The 21,440-nt window shown below is 38.7% G+C and overlaps 1 long non-coding RNA gene across 1 annotated transcript; it reads right to left on the reverse strand.

Moving 5' to 3' along the window:
* Positions 1-8,615: 8,615 nt before the first annotated feature.
* LOC131560255 (uncharacterized) lies at positions 8,616-21,041 on the reverse strand. The gene is made up of 4 exons (XR_009274937.1): positions 20,716-21,041; positions 20,197-20,278; positions 16,149-16,315; positions 8,616-11,001 (listed from the first exon to the last, which is right to left on the reverse strand). It is a non-coding gene; the product is annotated as an uncharacterized LOC131560255 (long non-coding RNA).
* Between the last annotated feature and the right edge of the window lie 399 nt (positions 21,042-21,440).

Here is a 21,440-nt window from a genome sequence, read left to right on the forward strand (position 1 = left end):
TTTCTTGAATTTCTCAATGTTCAGACCAATCTGCAACATCCTCTGCCTATAGCAAGAGAATCACACAAGGAAGGCAGAATTACTTTCTTGTTTGCCAATAACCTTTTCTGCCTTTTCTGTTAAAAACCACAACCCTCCCACGGCCTCTAGCCTTCCATGGCCACCATGAACTTAATCACTGACATTTTTAGTTTCAATTTACACTTCAAACCCAGCGAAATTCCCTGATGGGAAAGCTCACACATCCCTCCCACCTGTGTCACACACAGTGTCAGTATTTCCTGGATTGCCATGTACCAGGATGTACCCAGAAGCACAATTACAGACATTTTTCATCACCCACTTATGTCAGTCATGGACAGTGATAGGAAGTATTATGGCAAGTGAAATTTTCTCCAATTTTGCCTCCTACTCATAAGTTTTTCCCAGTTAATGTAGTGGAGATTAAATACCAGGAGATCCTAAATGGTCATTTATGACCATGGTAAAACAGTGAGAGTCTTTTTTTAAGATGAATAGAACTCCAAGTGTTGGGTCTGGCTTTCCTGAGATGTCTTTAAAATATTTTCAGAGCTAAAAATGCTTTTTGTGAAGCAATTGAAGCTCCATGCTGTTCTTTTTGAGAACAGAGAAAAACCTGATCAAAGTACAATCAGATAAAACATCTGATTTATTTTCTCTCTTTACTGTTCTGGGGAATGACAGAATTAAAATATCCATGTTTGACATGCGAACAAACTGTACCACATCCAAAATACTTCATTTGGGAAAGACATAAAAAACACCCCGAGAACAAGTCAGCATCTTGCAGGGGACCTGTTTGTTTGATAAAATATTAAGAAACATCTTAATTGGCAGTCTGAAATAAAATAAAAAGGGGCATATTGAATTGACATCAAAAATTCATTTTAGAAGAAGAGGTAGGAAGTGAGCATCAGAGCTGAGATGACAAACATGATTTTATAAGATCAAAGTGTCTTTAAGGCCATAAAATGAAAGAAAACCTGGTTATTAACACATTCATTTGCTTCTAAATGCTGTTATACAAATATATTTCTGGGAATCCAGTGCCTAAAAAGTAATTTGTGAATAAGTCAGTACTTATTTTTCTGCACTGATACATAGGCAAAGCTCGAGCTGTTTATGAGGGGAGGAACAGGGTTTCATGCATAGTATTCAGCAGTGCTCCCACTTACAGGAAGACTCATCATCCAGCCTGATTAGTTTACAGGAACTGAAGCAAACAACAGTCTGTGTTTTCTTACATATTTTATGACTATTTTCATATAAGCAAAAATCAGACTTTGCCCTTGTTATGGAAATTTTAGAGCAAATAGAGAATTACAGCCTCTTCTTTAATCCAACTCTTTTGCAAGCTTGGCTTCACTCAGTCACTTGTGAATATTTCTGAGTTGTATTTGATATATTAACTTATTTTTCTATGAGATTTGTTGCCACTTAATGTGATATTCAAGGTCAACACTGCAAATGTATTTGTAAATGAAAGTTTCTGGTTTGGCTGAATTTAAAACCTCAAGTGTTTTCTGTCTCTAAACAAACATGGGAGGCCTCATTTGCATATTCAGAGAAAAAAATATTTTTCCCCCCACAAATTTGTGTTACTTTGCTTGCAATTTTCCTTTTTTCCCCAAACTTTATCCTCTCAATTAAAGTTGCGGATGTGTCTAAATTAACAAGTTTTATTTTATTCATAAATGGGGCAAATTTGAGTTCACCTCTGAAACCCAAAGCAAAGCTCTGCCACACCACATTTTCATCTGCTTTCCAGAAAGGCAGGGATTATCCTGCAGCACTGAAGCTCTGCTTTCATGGTGGGAAGGAATTCTGGATTTTACACTGTTTGCTGGCTGTGCACAACAGAAGAATAGACAATACCATCTGAGCTTGGGACAATTAACAGGATGTCTTTAGAATATTTTTATTACGTTAATCTTTTCTTTTGCTTGAGCCAGCATTCCCCTCGAGAGGAAGAGAAATGATGCTGAGACAACTTACTATTGCAAATTAATTGTATGGTCCATTTCCCAAGCATTTAATTTGGCCACAGCAACCTGTTTAACTCAAATGAGTTGTCAAAAAGTGACACAAAAGAGAGGCCAAGTTCTTTAGAGGTGGCCAGTAATTTTAAAGGATGAAGGGAAATGGCTGTCATTATTGCTTTGGTCCAAGTAAAGCCTCTTCTAAACAGGGTGAGGGAAAATCAAGTGATTTGGCCTCACCAAGATTCATGCTACTTGAGACCTTTCAAAAATGTTCCACTCTGGACTGGAACAGAAAATAGCAAAACCATAGGAAACATAAAGAAAAAAATTGTAGTATCTCTTACTTCTCATAAGAGATAAGTCTGACAATTGGGATACAAATTTGGGACAGGAATTGGGATAGATGCACCTGCTCCAATCTGAGCCACCCACATGCAAGGCAGGTCTCTGTACCTGCATGAGAGGAGAGGTTGATACTTGAGATCTCTTCTGCTTCAAAGTCAGCAAGGTCTGATCTGATATTTTCCAGCATGGCTTGTGTTTTCATTCTTAGCTCTGATATTCTAGAAGTATTTCCATGTGTGCAGCCCCTGCCTGAGTCCACCCCTGGTATGTGGACCTCTGTGATTTAGCCATCCTGGATTCCTTAACCCATTGCTTCCAGTTTTCCCAGCCTCCTGCCTGGGTGCCTCTCTCACAGCTGTATGGATTTCAGCTTTTCAAAGTACAGTTTGATTCATTCTCCCTACACAGGAACTTATCTTCAGCATAAATATTTTTGGAACCACAAAGGTATAATTTTATAGTTAAATAATCACATTTTCCTGGGAAAGCTTCGAGGCAGTGGGTAATGCAGATTAGGATTTGGCACTTTGTCAGACTCTCAAGGAATCTCTGTTTCACTGGCAATATTTATTGTTCAGGAAGCAACACTTAAAACTTTCTTTGCCATAGAAGAAGGTGATCTATCACGTCAAAGACGAATCCCACCAGCCTGGTCACTCTCTAGAATGATGTATCCCTCTTCCATGAAGCAGATATAACCAAATACTTCTGATAAGGAATTACTCTTTGAGAGCAGGACATAGATGCTTCAGTCATAGGGAGTAGAAGACTAATAGACATGAATAAAAATTTGGAATGGATGGAATACTTATAATGCTGCATTTTGAAGATAACCAGTTCCCTTTTTGTTTGCGTGTCCTAGAGATGACTTCTTTTCAGATAATTACTTTTCATAAATTTAGATTCCAGAGAAGTATGATTCACAGAAGTGCAGGGATTCCTTTTACTAGGCTGACCTTGAAGAACAGATCTGTTTCATTCTGTGCTCAGTCTCTTCTTTCCTGCCTCCTCTTATCACTTTGGAGCAGCCAGACCCATCAGTGATGTTCCCTCTGCAGGCTCTGTGCTCCTGCAGATGGTGGCCAGGAGCAAAGCTCTTTGCAGGGTTTGGGCACAAACTCCTTCTAAATGTTACTCAAAACCCCTAATCTCATTCTTGGTACCAGATATCCATTCATTTATTAAGAAAAAAACACAGCAGACAACTAATGCTGCACTTTTTCTGTTATTCAAACCTGCTGCTAACAATGAGGAAGATGATGTCATTCCCTGGATGTGACAAAGGACAAATATTATATGCAGTAAAAACAATGAGTCAACAGTTTCTATTCCCTTGAGGTCTAACCATTCAGCAGTTTTGAAAGTAGACTGTTCTTTTTTTGTGCACAGAGCTTGTTGTCTATTAACACAAAATGTGTAAAATCAAGATATAATTTAAAAAAAAAAAATGTCCTTTCAGGGGGAATTTTTCAAACCAAAAGGCAAATTGAAATATCTTACAACATAAACCAACAGATATTTTTTCCCCCACATACACCAATCGTAATATTGCAAAAGTCTTTTCTTTTTTAGGTCAAAGATACATTATCCATGTTAAGTAATTATTTGTATGATCCTGAGAGGCACTTTGCAGCTCCCAGTATGAACAGGAGTATGAACCGTGAGTATTAATGCATAACTAAGTAAAATGAAATTTTCTTGAGATATTTTGTAATGGTCTGAAGATAAGAAAGACTTTTAACATAAAAATGTGTTTTGATAGACAACTGAAAGTAAGGAATCTAACAATGAATATTTCCCAGATTTTCTGGAATAGATGAGGAATTGACCAAATTCTGGCCACCTCTAACCACAGCTGCACCTAGCTCAGGCTGGTGCAAGAAATGTTGTGTTCATACAGATCCTTCCTTCAGCAACTCTCAAACCTTTGTGGAGGATTATTATCCTGCTCATACAGACTGTGAAACTGCAGCACAGAGAAGTGACAGCTCAAGGTCATTTAAAAGTCAGGAGAGTTTGGAAGAGAATTCAGATTTCTCAATCCCTGCCCAGCACTCTGCCCACTGGGGTCCAATGCCTGATAAAACTCCTCTTCCCAACTGGACAGAATTTAACAATTTTGAGGAGTTTCAATTCATAATGTTGTTGATTTTAATAATTTTATTTGGTGGGAAAATAGACTTGCCTAATTATATGAGGTTCAAGTGCCAGGGAATCCTAGGCCAGCTGCAGTCTCCTTTCCTGTGATCCTTGCAGACCAAATCTGGAGACAGGAGAGCAAACTGGATTACATCTAGATGGGCTTTTATGCAGGAAGAAATACCATTTTGCCTGCATTGACACTATCTGACCATGTTTTAGATTAAAATGAGCCTTAGAGTGGAATAAATAATATTAATCATTCTGACAATTAATTGAAATGAAATCTTAGACTCTGAATCCCAAGGAATTTCCTCTGGCATGCTGTCAAAGTGCTGGATAAAGTCTTTTGAGCTTATGCTGACCACTTTAGCATGTCACCTAAAATAACTGCAAATGGCTTCAGGCATAGCCTGTCCAGTAGATCCCAGGCCCAAGTGATTACTTACCCAAAATGTGGAGGAGTACATCTGGCAGTCCAGCTGGTCAGTGTCCTGACAGATTTATTGAAGAAGTAAATGCAGGAGGCATGGCTCAGTCTGATCTCCAAACTCTCTGTCTTCTGATGCTTAAGGAACTCTTACCTTTTCAAGTAATTATTAGAATATTTAAACCAAATATCTAAGAGCTAAAGACATCTCAGTTGTTTTGGGTGTTCTGTTACAGTACTCAAGTGAGACCAGAAAGCTTGTTAGAGCACTTCAATGGAAACACAGACATTTCCACTAACAATTGCTCTTATAAACTCCACAAAAATCAGACAGATTTCAGAAAAGGCAAAATAAAGAGATTAAAGCAACTTACAGAGTTTCCTCTGGGTGTATCAAGCTAATTGCAAATCCTGTGGCCTGGTATTTTCATTTCCATAGTCACGATTAAAGGCACAGTGATTTTGATGTCATGTAAAGAGGGATTAAATAAATTTCCCATATGAAATTAGAGCCTCCTTTTCAAGTTGTGTGATATTTTTGCAGGCAACATGTCTTACTGCCTAATGAAAGCCAAAACCTGGATGTACTGCAGGAAGAGTCACACATGCTGCAGAAATGGAGATGTTCTGTTTGACTCCAATGACACACAAAAATATAAATATATTTAAGTTATTATTGTCTATTTAATAGACTTAAGAACTACAAATAAAAATAGAGACTCATATCCTAGTGCATTCCAAGAAAGGATCTACACCTTATCTTTGTTTTAACAGGTCTCATCCCAGCAATCAGCTGTGAAAACTTGCCTAAGTACTCTCAGTATGATTAACACTGCTCCTTTGTTAAACAGTTAAACAAGTTCAAACTAGGGACAGAGATTCCTATTCAGGAAAATAGTGAAGAACTTAAATAAAATTAAACATATCTTAGCATTACTTTGTGAATCAAATCTTAAGCAGGTGACACTTCCAAAAAAGACTGTAACGAGGCTACCCCAATGCAAAGGCATATTAATATCAGGAGGCATCAGTAGGATTATAATTTCAAAATTTTGTAGGTGTGACATCTGGAAAAACTATTTCTGTTCAAAGTTAGCTTGACTGTCTGCACAAAAATTTCAGACCAGTAGCATTTAAAATTTATAAAGGAAAATGTATTCTTAAGTAATAAAGACAGAATACAATAAAAAGTTTTTTCATGAAACTGTGAAACAAATCATTAGGTTTTGGATTAGTTTATGGAGGTGCTTGTCCCATCTTATTAGATGTTTTTACTAGATCTGTTTTATTATTAGATCTGTTGGTAGGTCAGGCCTTTATTATATGTTGCAGTGCCTGTTTAGAACCTCACCCATAACTGCAACAAATCAATGTATACAATATAGCATCAGTGCAGCATTGTATTATCGATCTGCAACACTATTACAAATATGAATATCGATTTAGCTATAGTCCATGGGTCAATATTTTTGATGTATTAATTTGTTTCACAGTTCTACTGTTACTTTTCTCATCTATTAAGGCAGGCAAGAATGTTTCATAATATAAAAAAAAAATCCATTGAGCTGGAAGGCCTTTCTAGAGAAAATCTCTGTCTTATTTTCTCTCCCCTGGTAATTTTCTATTATTGGAAGAACAAGAAGGAAACTTAATACCAATTTTAATTTATTTTCCCTGGCAAAACAAAGTAAGAAATAGGCACAGCATGAACAATAAGTTACCTGTGTTCTGTCAGTTTGTGCTGTCTGTGGAGAATAGGCTGGCACACAAAATTTGAAATGGTGACTGCATTCCTCTTCTGAACAAATCCATATACCCCAACAGAAGGGAACTTGGGTGAGCCCTGGCTGGGTCAGTATTTTCCCTAGGTGCACAGAAAGTCTGAAGGCTACATTTTCCAAGAGAAATGGGGAGAGAGGCTCTGAGAGGGGCCTCAACACACACTGTCTGCAGCTGCAGAGCTGGGGGTCAACCCACATCCCACATCCTGGGAGCAGCAGCAGGAACAGATTCCTCATTCCACACCAAGGTTGGAGGCAATGTGTTCCTGAACAAGGCTGGTTTGGGCATGCAGCATGGAGAACAGACCTGTTCCTGAATCCTATAGTTAGACAAGGATGCATAGAGCAGCTTCAGCTGAGTGGGTATGGTGGGTGGGCTTTCTTATTGAGCTGAAGAAATAGGGCAAGATTTTGACAGGGATTATTTAATTTCATGCAGAATACATAATCTGCCCTATCAGTTAGATGGAATTATTACCCACTCACAACAACCTTTACAGCTAGAATGGTATTACTCATTCTCCTTAACAGAAACCTAGCACTGTGGTTTTGGTGGCACACTGAAAACTTATTTTGATCTTCGTTGGGTTTCAGATGGCAATGCATTATCTCCTTCCTGATCTTGGACTACAGTCCATACTGAAAAAATAAAATAAAATAAAGAGATTAAAAGTTTAATTTGATTTATTTGTAAATGCTGGTTGTGGCCTTCACATAATGAGTCCGTTTTTTCCCTACAAGTCATGCTAAGTTAGCAAATTATCTATTTTCCCTTGCAAACGCTGCATTATATACAAGAATAAAATATTGCTTTTTAAACAGAACTGGATGTTATCACTTCAAATGTGCTTATATGTACTTCCTGTGCTGAGCTCCAGCCCAGCAATAACAATACCACAATGACCAGAATGTATAATCTATAATGTGGCCCTGTGTAAATCAAGCCCCCACTGAGCAGTCACACACATCCTGCAGGATACCACTGCCATCCTCGATTGCTTCCGCCGAGCCCTGCATCTGCAGCAGGATTTCTGAGCCAGCCTCAACTGGCTCCTAACTCACAACAATGCAAGGCACCTCCTCCCAGGAAGGTTCAGACATAGAACTGAAGCAGGTTTTGGTCATGATTGCTTAAATGGGTGTCCTGCAGGACACCACTGCCATCCTCGGTTGCTTCTGCTGAGCCCTGCATGTGCAGCAGGATTTCTGAGCCAGCCTCAACTGGCTCCTAACTCACAACAATGCAAAGCACCTCCTCCCAGGAAGGTTCAGACATAGAACTGAAGCAGGTTTTGGTCATGATTGCTTAAATGGGTGTCCTGCAGTATACCACTGCCATCCTTGACTGCTTCCAGTGGGCACCCTGCATGTGCAGCAGGATTTCTGAGCCAGGCTCAACTGGCTCCTAACTCACAACAATGCAAGGCACCTCCTCCCAGGAAGGTTCAGACATAAACCTGAAGCAGGTTTTGGTCATGATTGCTTCAATGGGAAACCAGAAAATCAGGCTTAGGGGAAAAACAGTTTTGATCTTTTGAAAATACTTATGGGATTTCCAAGAAAAGCAGAAAATTGTTGCAAATACTGCAAGGGAGAGTGTTCGGGATTTCAACTCAGTTGTAAATTGCTAAAATAATGCATACCTGGGGTTTCCACATTGTGGAGATTTAGATGTATGATCTTAGATATGTTATTCATTCCCTCCAGAACAGAGCATCATTTTTTCTCTCTGAAAAGTAAGCATTTTGGAAAGAATTTTGCAAAGTCAAAGAAAAAGCAAAGTCCAAACCAAACCAGAAATATGTCAATTTAATTGCAAGGCACATTGCAGCCACAAACTTAGAACAATCTTTCAGGAATACTCTGACAATGTCAGTGTTATGATTCAGTTAGTTCAAGCTAACTCAACGACTGACTCAGAAATTAAATCTACTTGACCTGTTCATGACTTTATATTTTATGTTAGTTCTCAGGTTAGATTCTGACTTTTTCTAACAGATGTTGAAACCAATACAAAGTTTCAAAATACTGTAAACCACTTTTACATATAATTTATATATATGATCCTTAAAAACAAAATAGGTGGCCATTGTGTTATTTGACAACTTTTATAACTGTACTCAGTAAGTTTCTAAACCTCATTCTACTTTGTAACTGGGGGACAAACCATCTTTCCTGGGTATACATAATTTCCACTGAGTCCCTTACTAGCCAGAAAAATTTTAATATGTTTTAAAATAATAATGTAGCAATTTAGAGGAAATATTATGCAAACCCTGTTATTTTTTTCTTTCTGATACAGGTTTAGCAAAGAGAGATTCTAGCTGGAGGCAGGTCAATGCTTGTCTGAATGGTATTTTAAGGTATCCCTTTTTCTTGCTGCTTTGGGTACAAAAATATGTAAAGAATAAATTATTCAAACTTCATTTATCCACTGCAGAAGCTGATAGGGAGTATTTCCTGTGCTAGCAAAAATACCTGGATTGCAGAGGCCACTGAGGGGAGCAGGGCAGATGTGCAAGAAGCACCATGTGGCCAAGGGTAGCTGAAGAACTGACCCACACCTTCTGAGGGCATGGCCAAATCCTGCTGCACTTCTGGGACATCAAAATCAGTGCAGTCACCCAGAACCCTGCAAACAACGTTTCCCTGCAAGTTTTATTGTCTTTTCTGTACTGGACACATGACATCTTACATTCCTTGCTACTGCCTTGTACCTTCTCTAGTCTGATCTTTTCTAGAAAGATGCTCAGAAACTTGAGCATCTGTGCAGGTCCCTCTGTAAGCACTTCATACCCTTTGGAATTATTTATCAGCTGTAGATTAGCATAGGACAGGGAGCCTGGATATCCCTGGCTCTAGAAAAACTCAGGAAATTCGGGTCTGATGTGCCATAGCCTGTCCAGGGTAAGTAGAAGCTGTCTTGGCTGAAGTTGTGGATGAACTATTCTGCTTGTCAGCATTCAGGCTGATTCCTGCTGAAGTGACCAGATAAAAACATGAGACATGCCAGTGTTGGCACAGGTAACCCTGCTAGGAAATACACAGCTCTTCATCAGCCTGACTGCTAAACCCTGAGCTGTCTCTTCATTTCTGTGCAGGATTTGGGACAGTTTCAGGCGTGTGGATGCTGCTCTCGCTCAGCAGACACACCCACCTTAGTTCTCACAAAAAAAGAGCTTCAAACCTGTGATATTTGGCTTATGAAATGATTATTAATTCTTTCATGATGCAGATACTTTAGTCTGTTACAAAAAGCAGACAGAATTATCAAATTACTTTTGCCTTATTTGTTGCAAACTTCTTAGCTGTGGCACCACCTTGTGGACATTGCTATGTGGAGTGAGAACTCCACTGGGGGCAACAAAAGCAAGAAAACCAGGCATTTTGGAAAAACAGCTGTGGTCACACATGCTTTGCTAAAAGAGAGTAAAATAACTGCATTTTAAAAACTATTCCTCAAAATCCACCTACGAAAAAAAAATATAAAATAAATATCATCATTAAGGTGCTCAGTTGTCTTTGCAGCTTTTACCAACTCCTCTGCCTGCCAGCCAAGAGGAGAGGCAGCCTCCAGAATTACTTTTGTTCCTGCCCAATTGACTGAGCAGCAGCATCCACAGCCCAGTTCTGTTCTTTCTGTACATGCAGACATGACTTTTACACCTATCCCAAGCAACAAGACTTGCAAAGTCAAAATCATAATACTGAATGCTTGGAGAAAACCTTGGGTCCCACTCCATAAATGTAAACTGAACAGTGAGATGGGTGTCCAAGCTAAGCCAAAAGAAAGATAAACTGGGGGATCTTTTAAATGCTTGCTGGAACACAAGCCAAACAAAAATAAATTTAAATTCTGCTCTCTTGGCCATTAGATTCTCAGAACAATTTGCAGCTGAGGTAACAGGGGGTTCCTGTTATGAACTCTCTTATCAGCTATGGCAAAGCAGGAAAGCACAGGGGAGTCAGGATTTCTAACACAGATCTCCAAGCTGAGTGCAGTACACATTCTCTCTGGGTGTGTCTGTCTGAGTAAACTTGGGCAGCATGAAATAAAACACTGAATTGCACTTTCTATTTCTCTCTCTTCAATAACCTACAACCTGGCAACCTGGTGCTTGCAGTGGCATAAAGTGCAGGAGGAGATGAAGACTTGGAGCAATCTCAGACTTGCTAAAATGAAATACTGAGCACAGCAGCCAGGGAAGCCAACTCATGTCCAGTGGAGCTCATCCCTCACTCTAGAACAGACACTACTTTTGTTGCAGCTGGTGTCCTTCCTCTGCAAACAGCAGCATTGTACCTGTTTTATGAAAGAACAGAGAGTAAAATGTCAACTTTTTTTTTCTTTATTACAAAATTAAAACATCTTCTAAAATATGATAATGACAGCACTACTTTTACAATTCAGATATTTTAAAAATGGTTTTTTTAGAAAGGAATTTTTATTTTCTCTGTTCTTCATCTCAAAAAGATGAAAGAGTTTATGCTGGTAATTTTTTTTTCCTCTGGCATATTCGTATAGTAAGCATTAAAGTTATTTTATTTTTTGTGCTTGGAAATTCCTCAGTATAAGTGCAGTGTTTTGAAAAAAATATAGGGCTTTCAAACTCATGGTGATTATTTTCAGAGATCAACTATTGTTTTCAATTCAACTTAAATATTTGTTTTGGAAAAAAATCAGGCATTTGCTACCCCTTACTCACACTGAGTGCAGAGATTCTCTTTTTCCTTAGGCACCATTACTGTAATTTTGTTCCCTGCTGCAATTAGTTGCATAATGCATCCTCATTAATGGCTCTGGATGTATCTGCATGGAAGTTTTCATCCACAAAATTGCAGAAGCAGTTACTGTAAACATGGGGTGAGTGACACAGAAAAGACTGAACCAAGTTTATTCTTATACACAACTCAGTTTTTAAAAATATCTTCTTTCTTTTTTTTTTTGAGCATGTGAAAATATCGCATTTGTGTCCATCACATTCAGCTTATTTGCTTTCAGAAAAGAAGCTAAGAAACTGTGAGGCAAAAATAACCTTAAATCTCCAAAATGCTACTTTTTTCACAGACTTGGAACTCCCTTGAATATTTTACTTATCTCTTTCCTAAAAGCCAACAAAATAGCATGGCACTAGATTAAAATAATTTTCTTTCCATTTCTGCTAGAACTGATTTCTTGCTGAATTAGCATATCAACTCCAAAACCAATTTCCACAGCATCAGTGACCTTATGCCACTTTATGTATTACAGCAGCAAGAGAGAAATGGTTTCAGAGGGCTGTAACAGTTTAATATTATTCAGTATAAATCCACTCATTGAACTGGTACATGCAGGAGACAAAGCCCTGAAATTATGTTGCTAACCTGTATGGCTTAAAGTCGGATTTCTGCATTTTTAAAGGCTGCAGGAACTGACACAGAGCTGTGGTGGGTATTATTAAAAAATGGGATGGAACAGCCAGAAATCTGTTCAGGCTGGAAAATCCTGGGGGAGAGAGAATGAATGAGGAAGCAGCAGCACCCCCAGGATGAGATCATGGGGGACACAACCCTCTGTGGGAACAAAGGGACAAGGGGAAAAAGGGACCCAAACCTACACATGAACATTTCAGGGGGTCCTTCATTAAGAGGAGAATTTTCCAGGTGAAATTCAGTAATCTGCAAAAAAGGATGGATAAACTCAGACTCTTCAGGCCCCAATGCAGAGCCAGCTTGGTCTGCACAAAAACTAAGTGCACAGCTCCCTAGCAATCAAAAGACAAGGTAATATTATTATGTTATTTAATACTTTTTACAGGGAATGAAGGTTGCATAAGCCTCTGCGCTTATTAGACATTAGATTTAATTTCCTGTATTACTGAGAAATGGGTGACTTGGAGCTCAGCCAGCTCGGATAGATATAATAGGTTACACATTTATAAAAGGAAACCAGTACAAGTAGGAACTGCTGCTAGAGGTGTCAATTTAAAGTAATATTCTTCCCCCATCCCACACAGGACAGAGGAGACTGAATCAGAGATGTGCTGTAAAAGCATTAAATCAGGGGACAGTGGTGCAGAGACAGCAACCAATGACTGAGTACCTTTGACTTTCATGTGTTATTTTCTTCTAAAGTCTTAATTTTGTGGCTCCACAATGGGCTCATCCCTAGCAAAATCTGATGTCCTGTAATAATTATTATATTAGGTGTTATTTATACATTTATGCCTTGGTCTGTCAGACCCAATGTAACTCCATATATTGATAATAAAGAAACAAGTTATTTACTTATTGTTTCACTTGCTGAAGTGCAAAACCAAAATGAAATTAAATGCTTTATAATCTATTTATTTCCTAATTACTTGTGCAATGTTGCTTAATTTCTTGTTTTCCAGTGTGCTTTCCTTTTTCCTTAAGAGGCAATATAATAGACAAAGAATTTTCAAAAGAAGGAGGATCTGGGAATTCTCAGTACTGCAAGTTAGCTCCTTGGCATTTTCATAAAGAAAAACCACAGGTGAATCTTTCTACCACTATTCAGATAATTAAAATAAAATTATCTTTGCTTTTCAGCATAAATCTTATTTCAACATAAGTATTTCTAAACTATGAAAGTCCTTTTTGAATTTCATCTTCCTTCTTATTCTGGAGATACTGTAAGAATAGTTACAAACTAAGTGTCATAGGATATGCAATGTAATTATACATTTTGATTTTACCTTGCTCAAATTAGGATATTTTAAACTCCTTGAGACATGGTATGTACATGGTACATACATACCATGAATTTATTCAGTTTGATATATCACTGAAGTAATATGTCAAAATGTAATTTGTTAATATCAGTACTAGAAAGGAAAGAAAGCGTGGATCAAACAAGCAAATAAATTCTGCACTGTAAAGCACCAAGTATTAATTTCTAGAGTAAAATATATGTTAAGATTGTACAGAGCAAGATTAAACTAAAATAAACACATTCAGACAGGGAGAGGTTGTTAGCATCTGCAGTCCAGCTGAAGTGAGAGAACATTATGGGTATTCAGTGTCATTAAGACCCAAGTAATTTCTATTTTGTATTTTCAAGTGAAATATCACTCTGATGAGACATTCAGAGTACTTAGCAGCTCCCATTATGCCTTTTCTGGGCCTCAGCCATCTGGATGAATTTCTGGGGTCACAGCCTTTGCTCTCCTTAGGATTCCTCCACAGTTGAGTTGCTGCTAAAACACTGACAAGGCACAAGCAAACTGCCTCAAACATTCCCAAATATTCTGGAAGCATCTGCAGGGATCACTCAGCCCAAGCCCAGCCCCAAGCTGGCTCACCCAGGGCAGGGTGCTCGGGACCTTGCTCAGCTGAGTTTGGAATTTCTTCAATGATGTCAACTTCAAACCTCCCTGGGAGCACAGGACAGATGCTCCCCTTGTCCACCCTCATGGCTCTTTCCTGCTCCCCAAGTCCTTCCTGCTGTGGGGAGCCCAGAACTGGGCACAGCACTCCCACTGAAGCCTCACCAGGGCTGGGCACAGGGGATTGATCACCTCCTGTGACTTCCCAGCAATGCTCTTCCTCATGCAGCCCAGGGTACTGCTGGGCCTCTCTGCCAATATAGATGTTTACAGATGTAACAGAATTTTAAGGACATGATGAGTTATGTATTTCCAGGGTCTGCTCTATATCAAGGAAATACAAACTATATTATTTTGCTAATACATGTTTTATGTCAGTATCAGGGATTGTATTTATGTTCTCATTACATGATTTCCTAAATAACTGGCCCATTAAAACCATTGTTTGGGATGATTACACAGTGCTTTGTAAAAACATCTGTGCACAGATTTCTAAAGGTAACTCTGAAAATCTCTAAATGCAGACCAGGGAACGTCCACAGGAATGAAAGAATCTTGGAAACTGCAACTCTAGAAGACAGGAATTCTCAATTTCATTCTGTTGTTAGTGTTAAGATCTAAAGATAGCAGATTAATTAGTATTCTATTTAACTCACAGATAACCTTTTGTAGCAGTAACATCCAGCTTATAAACTTCCACAGTTTCCAAAAGCACTCCACACTGTCTCAGAAGCCAAAAATCCAGTTCTCCCTAATGTATTCCTGAGAACCTTCCACTTCCTCTGCAGCTGCCACAGTGTAACTGTGGACAATACACTTATGTATTGACAACACACAAATTTTCTGTGGAAAAAGGTCCATAGACTTTCCAGTGGGTCCTCAGGCAGCCTAAAGCAATGAGATGGTCTATCAGATTTGTTTGTCTTGGCAAGGAAGACAGCAACCTTGTTCTTGAAAAATCTACATTTAGTTCCCCATCTATAAACAATTTTCATCAGTTCTTCCATCTGCAGTATAAGTCTTTGTTTGGCAAACAATTTGCAATGTTTCTTGTTATACATGTCAAATTGTTTCTGTTCTGCATGAGCTATAATGACTTAAAGGACCAAAGTTCCATGTGGTGGAAGGAGTTTGTTCCCTCTGAATCCAGGGGTACCTTTACTGCCCTGGCTGGTCCATGATTTCTTTGCATTTCTTACAGTCTGTGGCTGCAGAAAACAGGAATAAAATTCCTTCTCATTAGTGACATAGCAGTGTATGAGCCAACACACAGTCTAGCTAATGTCCTTTTACCTTCTGGAATAGTTTAAAGCAGGATGCAAAATATTCTTGCAAAAATATACAAAGTCCTTTCCATCCACTTTCCTGTAAAGCCATGCCAAAAGCCCTGGGAAAGCCTTTTGACTCCAGCCTACATGTTCAAAAGAAATCTGGGAGACTGGCAAAAACCCACAATATAATTAGGACAATGCTGGGACCCAGATTAACATTATGGAAAGCAAACACCTTTCATACCACTCCCAGCTCTCACATATCCATGCTTGAGGGAGATTAAAATTCAGATTCTCGTGAGCAGAATAGCTCTTCCCAAAACAACACTAGATTGGCCCAGGTGGCCACAACCTGCACAATTTTTCATGGACTGATTTTCAAACTGCCTCATGGCAGCCTCAGTCTCAGAGATGTTGAATATCTTTCTCAGCTTTTTCCAATGCAGACCAGATGTTCTCTTGTGATAATTCTCTCATGGGCCTTTTCCATTTTGACTCTCCATCAGCTAGGGATCCAAAGAGACATTACTTGAAAAACAGGAACCATAAAAGAGCCAGGAACTTATAAATTAAAACATAAACATTAATTTGTTTTCCAAAATACAGATGTCTTTTGTCAGTTCAAGCCTTGATCTCTCCACCAGTTAAAGGCAGCAGTTGTTCTGTGGAGGCATGCACTGGAAATTAGCCAACGGGCATTAACTTTTGGTTCTGATTGAACTGAGGAAAATTTGAAACAGAAACACAGAATTAAAAGTTGTGATAGCAATTATTGCCTGATAACATTTTAAAACTGCTCATGACAATACCAGAAGAAGTTTCCTGCCATAAGGAACTGTAAATTACAGAACCTTTTCGGACGAGGCTCAGGAGAGATTTGGGGTGTCCTTGGTGACAGCAGGGGTCTGTCCTTCTCCTCTCCTGGCTGACACAGGGACCAGGATCCATCCCTGGGGAAGGGGATCCTGTGGTGTGACAATGGGATCACAGCAATCACAGCTCTGGACAAAGGACTGGGCTGGAAGAGGAAGGGACACAAGACAGAGACAGCTTTAGAGGAACGATTTTATACATCACAAACACAGGTGCTCAAGGTTCAACTGCAGGGATTTAGTTTTGTATTGGCATAACACATCAAGCCTTGTTTTCAAATGGCCCCACTTGATATATCAGTATTATTACATCTCTTAACATTTTTTATCTCAATAAAATTTTGAGCATATTTAAAATAGCAGAAAGGCTACAGGCAACCAAAGAAAACATCTATAAAAATGTGCATAATAAAGAGATAAGGACAAAAAATTACTTTCTTTTTTTAACATGACCTACATGTGAACTAATTTTTTATCTTTAAAAAGTAGCAATTCACAAGTCACACCTCTTCATTCCCTTTGAAATCAATTTTATACACCTACACAATTCTCCTGACAGTGGATTACTGCAGGTTTACACTCAAACTTTGAGTTTCCAGTTCTGCTGTATTCTCTTGAAAAACATCTATGAGAGATAAATACTACTGTGCAACTTTTAGCAAGGAACCCTCTACAACTGAACATTTTATTGTACCTAAGCAGGGAAGGTACAACAAATTGCTCTTGATGAAATCAGTTCCCATAAACAAACACCTGTAATTTATAACACAATCCAATCCAAGAAGTATCACTGAATGATACCCTTTTCTTCTACTCCTTCAGACCCTTTGCTTTTACCAATAATTACTTTTTTTAGAGCTTTCTGCTCAGAATAAGGCAATAGTCTGTCCTTTACACCAAGACTTGTCTTTTGTCTGTACTACAATGCACTCACCTGGTGAAGCAGGGATTGAGCAGCCCTTATTCCCTCCCTCAACACTGCTGGAATAAATCCTTGTTTTCCAATACCCTTTCATGACAAACTTTATATCTTCATTTTCTTTCCCTAGGCTGCAGCTCCTCTAGATTTCCCACCACACTAATATCTGTCTGTACTCCTCCTGCTGAACTGTTCTTGCTTTATTATTTAAGTGCAGGGAATTCTAAGTAGCTGTTCCCACTTCATCTGCTCTTCCCTTGAGGGGTCAACCAGCATCTGCTGCTCTCTGTCTGCCCTGGAAGAAACAACTTCCACAGAAAGGAGCTGCAGAGATCCTTTCATGGATTCACTTCACACTGAGAAAGATTTTGATTTCGATTGCACATGCTGGTTCCAGCAGAATTCGCTCTCAGGCAAAAATTGTAGTTCTGTATATTGCTAAAGTTTTAATATTCTCTCCTTTAAGGAGAAGACTTTGGAATATACATTTTTCTCAAAGGTTTTGCACTGGTTCAGACAATTCATCAAACATGCCTTTCATCAAAAATGTAGAATTCTGTTCCAAAAGACTATGAGAAGCAAAAGGAGTCAGATATTTCTGTGAATTTTTTAGTAATATACTGATAATGTGCATTTATAGTTGTACCTGTTAGCTTATTAAGGAAGGTGATTTTTTCAGATCTATATATGTTATATATGAACCATGTATGAAATTCCCAGACTACAGAATGATTCAAATCTAATTATTTCAATATGAAAGAAACAGTTATTTTAAACTTAACTGTGAAACAGCAGATGTACACTCACTTCTAAGGATAATTTTAAATAGAAAAATGAATTGTAATTGGTATTAAAAGTGAAGATTCATCCAGACTGCTGTTGGTAAGGACTAAGAAATTATTTACTGGCTTTGCAATGACCAAATTCTGAACTTCTGCCTCTGTTAATCCCCTTGCTCAGTCAGACACCCACGTGTAGGAACAGCAACCCCTCTCCTGCTGCCATCAAAGGGGCTGCAGTGACACCCTGTTCCCATGCCAGAATCTTCTTTACTCTCAGCATCCCTTCCAAATAAACCACTCCAACAGAACTTTCCCTGGATGCATCACCTTCACAGGAAAAGAAGTGGCCACAGTTTCAGTGGGAGGTGTTTTAGTTGGAGGCACTTCTGCCAACCTTTCCCTAGATGTCGCCACAATTTCTGGCTCCTTCATTACAGCCTTAATTACTACACAGAAAACTATCACGAAGGTTCCTATTTTCTGCATATGAAAGAAACAGAAACTATCATAGAGCAACACAATTTCTTCAGAGCAACAAAAAGACATTGTAATTATATGTATTATTCTATTTAATCGAATATATCTAATATATCCTACCAAGGTCACACTGAAACCTGAAATTAGCTTTTATCACAGGCTTGTTTTCACACTCTTTACTTCCTCCTAAGTGTGTTGACTCACTGAGTCTGGAGCTGCTGACCTCATCCACTACTTTGTGCTGAAACAAACAATCTCCTTAAGGATATTTCCAAAGTTTCCAGATTCAGTTTTCATGCATACTTTGGTATTCTTTCTCTCTTAACAAATTTTTTTCAAAGGATGTTCTTCTGCCCTTATATGATTTTGCCACTTAAAGACTCATTTGTACTATCCAAGTACTACAGGACTCTATTTGGGGAATTCAAGGCAGGGTTCAGGTTTTGTGTTTTAGCTGATTTGGACTTAAAACAGGCTTCTGAGGGCACCATCCTTAGTTCCACCCCAGTGTTGATATCTCTCTTCAATTCTCAATTTCTTCCTGTGGAAATAGTCTTTGGAAAGCACATGCTGATTTCTACACAAGAATGAAGTTTCCATATTTTCTAGAAACATGAACACTCTCCAATTTGTTGCAAAAACTACCAAAATATCTCCATATTTTCTAAGTATTTCAAATTTCAGCTGTGCTGAAGTAGTCATTGATTGGTTGTCCACAAGATGGGGCTTCTACAACAGAGATCTTTATATCCAAATTTAAGATCCTGATGTAAAACCTATGAATGGCACCACAGTTGACAGGAACACACTTTGAAATTTTGGCACAGGAATGGTCCTCACTGCATTCTTCGTTTCTCACGTAAAAACAACATTTCCTCAGGAAATGAAAACAGCAGCAAGTGATTTTATCTTGTCCTTAACCCTTGCACATTGCTGGTGTACAGCTTGTAAGCCAGAGGCAAAATGCTCCATTGCAATCACCCTGAGTCTTGCAGAGATTCTGTGCAGTCCCCATGTCTAAAGGAGAGTTTGTGGAGCAGCTCACTGACCAAAACACCAAATGGTGTGCCTGTGGCTTTTGAGCCATTTTCTAAGTCAATATGCAGCCTCCAGAATTTCTGAAGCAGCCTGCAAGTCCACTGCTAAGATGATAAAGCCTCCAAATAAAAGTTAAAGTAGCTCCACAGAGTGTGCAATTTTTGTAAACTTAACTGAAAGAGGGAACAGTTTGCTGTCACAAAAACTGACTGTAGGTATGCACTTCACAATAAAGGAAAAGAAAAATAATTTATTCTTAGACACAAAAATTTCTAAACATTATAAAAAATAAAAAAAGAATGGACTTACAGTACCTTTAGCTGTCTTGTTTCATTGTGATGTTTGTTTAAACAGTATGTTCTGCTAAAAAAAGCCTTTTCCTCTTTTGTCATGTAAATAAACAAGCAAGGTTTTCACGTCTTATAGGAATCTCCACACACCCAAAATCAGAACAGACCAAGGAATTGTACAATTGCCTTTTGGTATTCCTTCTCACACTGTCAGGTGTTTAATTTATGATAACTTCTGTTTTCTGCATGATATAGTTGTTTTCTAGAATTTTTTTCAGGAAGCACAGTAGTGTTTGAGCATGCAAAAGCAAATACTGGTACAAATTTCCAGCCTGTCCCTCCAAGAGGAGGCTGTACAAACACAGACTAATCAAAAAGCAAAACTAAATGTTAAGAAGCAACATTTCTGGCCAGAGGATAAAGTGAATTTCCAAAGGGCAGTCATTCACAACCACCTGATACTTTTACTACAAAATCTTCAATGGTTCCTTCTCACATTCCTTCTGGTCAGTCTCCAGTACCTTGTCTGCTGCAATCCAGCTAAGCTGTCACAGAGCAGAGCTTCAACAGGAAATGCAGAATTGTATCCTTCAGAATAATCACCTGCAGAAGCATAAAATAAGAAAATGTGAGTAGGCAGGAATTACACAGAGAAGGACAGGAAGTGACAGGAGCTACAAACTGCAGGCAATGATGTGTTGGGAAAAGGAAGGACACTAAATTTGATCAATGGCATTTTTGTACACACTAAATAATATTCCTTTATTAAACATTGAGGTTTTAATTGGATCACTCTGTGCAGCTTGGGGTGCCATGCTCACTGGAAAAGTGGACCAAAGAAGGAGGCTGCAGGACAGTGAAACATCTCAGAGAATAACAAATCATGATCCATAAGGAAAAAGTGAAACAAAGCACTGTAACAGTTTCCAGATATCTAAAATTGCTTTAACAACTTTAACAAACAGAATACATAATAAAGAGTTTGGCCTACAGCAATCTTAGGAAATTTTGTGATGCAGCAAGGGATTAGAACACAGTACCTGTAGCCATCACTCAGTATCCAGAGAGTTTAAACTGTTTTCTGTCAAGGAATGACAAAGACATAGGTGATCTTGGACTTGGGCAGAGTTGCCAACCAGAGTTGACAGGTCACACTCCCTAGGTTCTCATGAATCTGTTCAAGTGTCATTTTATCACTCTGATATTGCAGAAGACCTACAGTTACCTACATGAAGAAAACAGAGATTTTAGGCTACAGGAAGAATGGTGAAAATGAGAAAAACAGGAAGAGTATGGAGAAGGTGAACAAGAGGTGTTTTAAATTTTGCAGCAGAATGCATCAACTCGGTCTCAAAGAATTACAAGCACTTTGGATACCACCTTACTGTTGCAGAGAACTGGAGGAACAAGAAGTCTAACAAACTGGCTTCTGGTTAACTGTGGATAGAGTTCACTCCTTGCAAATTCAGGAAATGCTCAAATACAGCAAAAGAGGAAGCTCCAATTCAAATTTAAAATTGAAATTTAAAACATTGATTTCTGGGTATTGACTAACCACCACCTGTTGAAAGCCAGCCCAACACTTGTGTCCCAAAGCCTGTCAGGAGGACAGCTGAATGTCACACATGCTGAATGTGACACATCAGCATGTCACACTCTGCTCAAGCACATCAGTTTTCCTGCAGGAATTGTGATTTCTTAGCGCTCTGCTATTGGCAATGTCCCCACCCATCCTATTTACCCAATTTTTTACCTGCTGACATCT

This window comes from Ammospiza caudacuta, chromosome 7 (assembly GCF_027887145.1).
Source record: "Ammospiza caudacuta isolate bAmmCau1 chromosome 7, bAmmCau1.pri, whole genome shotgun sequence".
Taxonomy (NCBI): Eukaryota; Metazoa; Chordata; class Aves; order Passeriformes; family Passerellidae; genus Ammospiza; species Ammospiza caudacuta.